The sequence below is a fragment of the Mastomys coucha genome, unplaced genomic scaffold, assembly GCF_008632895.1.
Source record: "Mastomys coucha isolate ucsf_1 unplaced genomic scaffold, UCSF_Mcou_1 pScaffold21, whole genome shotgun sequence".
In the NCBI taxonomy this organism is placed as follows: Eukaryota; Metazoa; Chordata; class Mammalia; order Rodentia; family Muridae; genus Mastomys; species Mastomys coucha.
In genome coordinates this window covers 173,302,845-173,311,866 of record NW_022196904.1, presented here as the reverse complement: position 1 = coordinate 173,311,866, position 9,022 = coordinate 173,302,845, and positions in this window count along the sequence as shown.

The following is a 9,022-nucleotide window of genomic DNA, read 5'->3' as shown; positions in this document are numbered from 1 at the left end:
TCTTATCTAGTATGCAGGGGAGGAAAGGGTAGAAAAGGGGTGGAGATGGGTGGAAGAGAGAAGAACCCACAAAGTAGTAAGGTCCGATACAATGTTTAAATGTTAGTAGAAGATGAGAGAAGGCTTAGCAGTGGAGAGCACTGGCTAAGAAATCATGAGGGCTTGGGGCTTGAGAGAGTGCTCAGTGGTTTAGCGCACTGATTGCTCTTCCAAAGGTCCTAAGTTCAATTCCCAGCAACTACATGGTGGCTCACAACCCTCTGTAATGGGATGTGAAGCCCTCTTCTGGTGTGTCTTAAAAGAGAAATCACAAGGGCCAAAATTCAGATTCCACTATTTACATAATAAGATGAGAGTCTTAAATAAGCCTGCACCTACAGGTCCACAGATCTGGTGCCGTCTTCTGGCCTCCATGAATGCATGCATACATTCAGGCATTTCCATGTTTTTGCTTTGTTTTTTTCTTTTTTAAAGATTTATTTATTTTATGTATGTGAGTACACTGTAACTGTCTTCAGACACACCAGAAGAGGGCATCAGATCCCATTACAGATGGTTGTGAGCCACCATGTAGTTACTGGGAATTGAACTCAAGACCTCTGGAAGAGTAGTCAGTGCTCCTAACCGCTGAACCATCTCTCCAGCCCCATTTCTATGTTCATTTTTTACTCCAACTTCTTCCAACACTATTCCCAGCCCAGCAATTAGACAAGAATCCTTGGAAATCCAGAGTTAGTGATGTAGACCCAGAGTTAATGAAATATTCTACTCAGTTGGTAGAGTATTTGCCTAGCCCTAGGTTTGAACTCCAACATCAATCCAGGTACATGCCTGTAATCTCAGCACTTGGGGATGGAGGTAAGAGTCTCAGGAGATACGGTCCATCCTCACTTACATAGCTAGTTCAAGGCCAACCTGGAACATATGAGATCCTGTCTAGAAGAAGAAAAAGAGAAAAAGGAAGAGGAGGAGGAGGAAGAGGAGGAGGAAGAACATCATCATTGTTGGAAGCCCAGAAGTCTGGAATGCTACACATTCCAAAGCTGTGCGCTGGAGGTCTACCTCCTCCTTTGGAGGAGCCCCCTTAGTCTCTGAAGCATGCAGTCTCTGCAGACCCCACTTCTTGCTCTTCTGACCCAGCTTAGCCCTAAACCTAGAGGGGCCATAGCCGCTCCCACTCTTCCCCCTTTCCTCCTGCACACACACCATTTCCCATTCCTCTGCTCAGATGGGACCATCTTCATGGACACAGTGACACCCCCAGCCCAGTCCCTGGCATATTCAGCTCCTCCAGAGCCTGCCCCAGCCTGTCACATCTCCTTCCACTGCTGTGCCTTCTCCTCCACAGTCTTGTTTTAACCACCTCCTATTCTTGCCATAGCTCGGCTCAGAGCTCACCTCACCCCTTTCCTCACACACCCCGGTGGGATAGGTGTGTCTGTCTGGCTTGATCCCCTGGGCTTGCCCATTACCACACTTGGTGCATGCAAAGCCGCTGCCTATTTGCTTGATGGATCCTCTGCCTGGTCTGAGGCTACTGGGAAAGTGGCTAGAGTAACTTCAATGCATCTGGCCTCTAGCACAAATGTTCCCCAAATGATTCATGCCTGTCAGTGTCTCCCCATGGTCTGGACACTCACACAAGTGTCTTCCAGGTTTGCATGCTCTCATTTCTTCTGATCTCAGAACCAGTATAATATCTCTCCCCTTAAAATGGTGACATTGAGACTGGCAGGAACAAGAAGTCTCACATTCCACCTCCAGGAGCTCTCAGTTCCATAGGAGACACTAACCTGACTCAGACAGAATACAACGCACTGGCTCCTCCAGTAAAAGTTTGAACATAGGGACCTACCTCTGTCTCCAGCCAGGCGTGGGAGAGTAGACCTGCAATCCCAGCACCGCCGGTCAGCCTGGGCCAAATAGCAAGATCCTGTCTCAAAGAAAATAAGCCCTCCCTCCCTCCTTAGAGAAAAAAAATTGCTTATTTCAATGACCTAACCACTTGGAATTCTACCATCAGAAACTCTCTCCAAAGGCAAGTCTCATTTTCTTGGCAACTTTCCCACCTGGGTCTGACCTGAGACTGGCTGTGACTGGTGGCAGTGTTAAATTATATTTACTTTTCCCTCTGGCTGCTATCAAATTGGGAAATATGATTCCCAAACTCCTAGATATTCTTTGGGACAAAAGAAGGCTCTAAAGACCAGAATGGGAAAATAGTCATGGCCAAGAATAATGAGCAAAGTTCTACCCTCTTCATAAGACACTGACCAGCTTTGGGGATGGTCTTAGTCATTTTCAGTACTGGTAACAGAACTCGGGGTGTGGCACATGCTAGGGAAATGCTATACCATTGATATACACCTCCAGGCCTAACTCTGACATTTTATGATTGAATTCTACATATTTGTCCCCTCCTGAACAGCATGAATCAGCAGGCTTTGTGCCTTGCAGATAAAAACAAGAGGCTAAGAGAGAAGAGAAAATGATCAGATAGGACACTTAATACATTAACTTGACATTTCAGGGGCTAGTCTTGCATCGCTACAGAAGTATGTTTATGGGCCACGTAACTGTGTCATAAAATTCACTATGGCCTTTGGAGGAATTCTAGGTTGACATGCCAAGTGCAAGCTGGAAAGTATGGTTAAAGCGAGCTGCCACGAGGGGGCGCACTCGCCTACTCTTTCTGAGAACCGTGAGTTTTCAGAAGAGTCTCTGCTCTTCAAATTCTAGTTCCTGGCCAGATCTCCTGGGCTAACCTCTATGGCTTATTTTTTCTCAGAATAAGTCTAATCTTTTTCATGTGTCTCAATACTTGTTCAAATTATTTCAAAACCTAACACCTCGGGCTGGCAGAGCGCTTGCCTGGCATGCACAAAGCTCTGGCCGGCTTCAATCCTCAGAGCCATGGAAAATGACCAAGAGGGCACCCACCAAAACAAACAAACAAACAAAAAATTCATTAATGGGAAATTAACATGCATTGCGTCACATCATTCTAGTGTTCTAGGGTTTGGAGGTGTTTGAATGGGCAGCTTGTGGGTTTTGATGACACCACAGCTAGGTGTAGCTTCACCTGCATCTGAAGCTGGATGGAGCTTTGGCCCTGTAAGCATTGGCCACAGTGCTGCTAACTTGGTGCTGGCACTAGCATACAGTCACACTGGAAGGAAGGCCTGGTACCGTCTCATTTGGGGCTCTCCAGAGGGATTCTTGAGTGTCTTAGTGGCATGATGACTAACATCCCAGAGCAAGAGATCCAACATGGAGCAAGGCAAGAAACTAATCCCCCAGAGAGCACTCTCCATCTTTTTACAATACTGTATTGGTTTTATGGCTTAGTGCCTTTTGTATGTGGAAGAGGGGTGGCAAGATGACATAGTGGGTCAAGTTGCTTGCTGTACGAACCTGAAAGCCTGAGTTTGACTCCCAAAGCCCATATAAAGGTGACTAAAGATAACAAACTGCAAAGCCATCCTCTGCACCCCACACGCCTCATACATAAGAACGAATACAATGATATAGCAATGAATAACTTTTTATAAAGCGTGGAAGGATTATTATACAAAAGTAAGACTAGCAGATGAGAAGAGCGGAAGCCCTGTGGAGGGCGTGTCCCTGACCACCTCCCATTTACCATCCACATCCTGTTAAATAGCTCAGCCCTTGGTGGCGTCTCTCATGAAATCCCTCACCTCCTTTTCTATGCTTGTGCAGAACTCTGTCCTTCCTCTAGTAGACATCCCTCATTTCTCCCATGGTGCCCTGAGCTTCTGAGAGCAGGGACATTCAACATCTGGGCATCTCCAGTTTATACCAAGAATAGAGACCTGACACACTAGGTGATCATTGGCTGCTTAAAAATGGATGCAAATGAGCTTGGTAATGCAAACCTGTACCCTCAGTGGATCAGCGGGAGGATTGTAAACTGGGCCAGCCTGGGCTACATAGTCAGACTGTCTATTAAAATGCATAAAACAGAAAGTAATAGGGGTTGGTGAGGATGTAGAGAAATTGATACCCTTGTGCATTGTCTCAACAACTGTAAGTGCTGCAGCCTGTAGCAGTGAGTTAGTTAATCCACTTTGGTTCCTGACAGGTTGTGCTGCTGTATCTGCCCAAGAGCTCTCTGGATTCACAAATAGAAGACACGACATGCCAGCTACTTTTGTCATGCCTTGACGAGCTCAATGGCTGGGCACTTCTAAACCTCCCTGCAGCACCACATTCTCCCCTCCGGCGTTCCCAACGTAACATCTCTTAAAGATATATTTTATCTTGTTGCCGTGGTTCCTTCTGGACACCCCTCTTTTCTTTTATTTTATGTATGTGAGTACATTGTATTTCTCTCTCAGAGACACCAGAAGAGGGCACCAGATCTCATTACAGATGTTTGTGAGCCACCATGTGGTTGCTGGCAATTGAACTCGGGACCTCTGGAAGAGTAGTCAAGTGCTCTTAACCACTGAGCCATCTCTCCAGCTCAGACCAAGACACTTCTGGGGGACACTTTATTCTTGTATGTACATTTCAGCCCTTACTCCCTCCTGCTCCTTCCCCGCATGGCCCTTCCTACTCCCTTCTTCTGACGAGAGCCTTTCTCTCTCCTCCCTGAGTTTCTTCTCCCAGGAACTTCGAAGACCTGCCTCTCTCTCTCTCTCTCTCTCTCTCTCTCTCTCTCTCTCTCTCTCTCTCTCTCTCTCTGCTCAGCCAATTGGGGACAAGGCCCTTCAGCGTATGGACATGCAGATTCCCAATTTAGGGGCCGAATCAAGACAGAACATCAGAACCAATTCCCATCAGCAGCTTGTGCATAAAACAGCATAGAAATTTCTCAAAAGTTTTTTTCTCAATAATTTATTTATTCATTTTATATCCAGATCACTCTACCCCCCCCCCAAATTTCTCAGAAATTTAAAATAAAATTATCATGTAATCCAACAATTCCACTTTTGGTTACACCCTATGCATAAACAAATTGAACACAGGGTCTAAAAAGATGTGTGTATGTTCATGTCACAACACAGATGAACCTGGGCAGCTGTCACAAATCTGTGCAGATTCCATTCATGTGAGGTTCCTGGAGTGGCTAAATTCACATGAATGAAAAGTAGAAGGACGTGAAGGGAAATGAGTTGTTTAGTGAGAATTTCCATCCTGTGAGATGAAGGGAAGAGCTTTGCAGATGGGCAGTGGTGATGGCTGACCAACAAATGGTGTAAACAGACTTCATGCTGCCCAACAGACAGTGTGAACAGACTTCATGCTGCCCAATGGTGTGAACAGACTTCATGCTGCCCAATGAACAGTGTGAACGACTTCATGCTACAAAGAGGGAAATTGCAGTTACTGAAAAGACGCACAGTGTTTCTTTTGAGGCTGAAATTGTTCTGGAATGAGCTTGTGGCAATGGCTGTATAGCTCTATGAATACACAAAAACTCATAGATCACACATCTTGAAGTGAAAACTATTATGTAGAATTCTACGTTGTTTGAATTGTGCATCCCTTTCTTTTAATGTATGTAAACACACTCTTTGGCTGGTGTAATTCTTTTTGCCCTTGAACGGCGTTCCATAAATACATGTTTACGTTCTTGTACCTGGGAAAGAAGAGCTCATGAGTAATGAGCTTTCCAGTCGGGAGACAGTGTTGGACAAACGTCTGCAACTACAGTCTTCCCCGGCAGCTCTTGGTAGCCATGAATGCTACCATTCATCAAACACTGGCGCAAAACTCACAGTGGAGAGCAGCGAAAGCTCCCTAATAAACCTCATGGCTCCCACCAAAGAGGCAGTAAACGGTCACCCACAAAACCTATCAGGGGTCAGCCCTCCTCGGAACCTCGGGATGGATGGGCGTAGGCTGCTCGTCCTGGGACAATGGCTCTCAGCCCCTCTGCATGGGCTAGAACATGCATGGAACTTCCAAAGAAGTGACTGGGGTTGTTGAACGTTGCTTGCAGACCAAGACATTCAAAGACCTTGCTCTATACAGCCCAGCTGGTCCCTGGCTCTCAAGCTCTCAATCTCTTGGTCCCCTGCTTTATTTAATCTTCCAGGCTCCAAGAGCTAAGTTTACAGGCGTGGGCCTGCATGCCTGCCTTAATAGTCTTCATCTTTCTGGGGAAGTCACATTTTGGGTCTAGAATAGTAGATGCTTGCCTGATGTGCACAAAGCCCTGAGTTCAATCCCTACAGGCCTGGTGGTGCATGCCTTTAATCCCAGCACCTGGGAAGCAGAGGCAGGCAGATCTTTGTGATTTTGAGACTAGCCTGCTCTACATAGTGAGACCCTGTTTCAAACAAACAAGGCTCCTGCTAATCCCGGTATGCTCTTTGTTTCCTGATTGCAACCTCAATAACTGTGCTGTGGCACGTGCGTGTGCACGAGCACGCACGTGCGTGCACACACACATACACAAATACACACACACACACACACAAAAGCAAACTAATACATAACAGTTTTTTAAAAGATGTATTTGTATTGCAGAAGTCTGTACACCAGGTGCATTAGTTGCCCAGGAAACAGAGTTGCAGATGGTCGTGAGCTACCATGTGGGCGCTAGGAGTGGAGCAATACACTAATGCAAAAGCAAGCAGTCCTTTTATCCACTGATCCCCAAAATAAATGTCTTTTTTAAAAGCCAAACTAGCAGGCAGGCAGTGGTCACACATGCCTTTAATCCCAGCACTTGGAAGGCACACAGATCTCTGTGAGTTCAAGGTCAGCCTGGTCTACAGAGTGAGTTCCAGAATGGCCAAGGCTACACAAACCCTGTTTGAAAACATGGGAAAGGGGGAACTAGCCAGGCATGGCAATGCATTTTAATCCCAGCACTCAGGAATAATGGGTGGGGTAGCACCAAGGCAGATGAGACTCTCTGATCTTAAGGCCAGCTTGGTCTAAATAGTGAGTTCCAGGCCAGATAGAGCTACATAGCAAGAGCCTGTCTAAACCCCTTCCAAACAACAAAAACAAAACAAACAACAACAAAAAAAAAAACTCAAAAACTAAACAAAAAAAATGGACCAACAAACAAACAAGCCCCCCTCCCTGCAAAATACAAACTATCCCAGCACATAGAATAACAAGAACAACTCTGGCTGGTGAGATGGCTCAGCGGGTAAAAGCGCTGACCACTCTTCCAAAGATCCTGAGTTCAAATCCCAGCAACCACATGGTGGCTCACAACCACCCATAATGTCTTCTGGTGTGTCTGAAGACAGCAACAGTGCACTTATTTATAATTACTTATTATTATAAATAATCTTTGGGCTGCAATGAGCAAGGACTGAATGAGTGGGGTTGACCAGAGCGAGTGGGGTTGACTGGAGCAAGCAGAGGTCTTAAACTCAGTTCCCAACAACCAACCATGAAGGTTCACAACCATCTGAACAGCTACAGTGTACTCATATACATAAAATAAATAAAAAAGATGAAAAACTCCTTAACTTAACCCAAGTCCAGACTTAGCCTGCTTGATGCAAATGCTGAGCCAAACCACAACCCATCTCACCTCAGGAATCCAAATCTACGACATGGCTGACCATCACTGATAGGCATCCTACTCAAGAGAAACTGAAGTGCCAATGAAGGATTGTGCAGTTCTCATAGTAAGTGCATTTCTAAGGAAGCCTTTGAAACAATGTAAATGTCCATCAGCAGGTGAATAGATAAATAAATTATAATAATAAATTCCATACAATGGAATACACCCAGTGACAAAAATGAATGAATTATTTGGTCATGCTGGCATATGTCTATAATCCCAGCACTCAGGAGGCAAAGGCAGGAGGTCCGCTGCAAGTTCTAGGCCAGCTTGGTCTCCACATTGATCAAACCAGTTAAAACAGCATATTAAGAACCTGTCTTTAAAGGGGGGATGGGGCTAAAGAGACAGTGTAGTCATGGGTTACAAACAGCAAGGACCTCTGCAATTTGGGCCAGAAATTCTAATAGGATAAAACTGACTTCAAACCAGCTGATGTGTGCTCTATTTATCTGGAAAAAAAAAATCAAAGAATCAGAGTTATGTGTAGAGTCAGGATCCAAATGTAATCCCCTCTTCACACACATGTGACCCTAAATTTTTATCTTCTGATGCTTTGCAGGAAAAATCAGGTAGGTTTATTTCCTTGGAGTAGTTATCTCCATCATGATTTAACATGGTTATAGTTATATCAAGCTGATATCTACATGCTCCAAAGTAAGATCGCTAAGGTGGGGCTGGCGAGATGGCTCAGTGGGTGAGAACACTGACTGCTCTTCCAAAGGTCCTGAGTTCGAACCTCAACAACCATCCATAATGAGGTCTGATGCCCTCTTCTGGTGTGTCTGGAAACAGCAACAGTGTGCTTATTTATAATAATAAAGAAATCTTTGGGCTTGAGTGAGTGCGACCGACCAGAGCAAGCAGAGGTCCTAAATTCAATTCCCAAAAACCACATGAAGGCTCACAACCATCTGTACAGCTACAGGATACTCATATACATAAAATAAATAAATACATCTTTTTAAAAAGTTTTAAAAAAATCTCTAAGGTGGTTCATTTATTTAACTGAAAAAAAAAAAAAAAAGCCAAAGGCTAGCAAGATGGCTCATTGTTTAAGAGCACTTAGAGGACTCAGGTTCAATTCTCAGCACCCATACTGTGGCAAACAGCTGATAAATTCAACCACTGATTATCTGAGAAGCAGAAAGTGGTGTGCAGAGGGAAGATATGCACCAGCTGGGTGACTCAAAACAGCTCCCTCGGCCCAGATAAGTCTCAGGATCGATGAAAACATAAAGTAACTCCTGAGGATAAGCTGTAGCCTTGCCAGTACTGACAGCTGAGGTGAGAGGCCACTTTACCCCCGCCTCCGCCCCCCAGATGAGTTCTTCAGGAGAACAACGCCTTTGCTGGCTGAAAGGAAGGCAGGAGAAGGTACAGACAGACGGTGGAGATAGAGACAAGGCGGGAGACTGCAAGGGAACAACCAAGAGGGGACGAAGAAAGGCCTCAGATTAC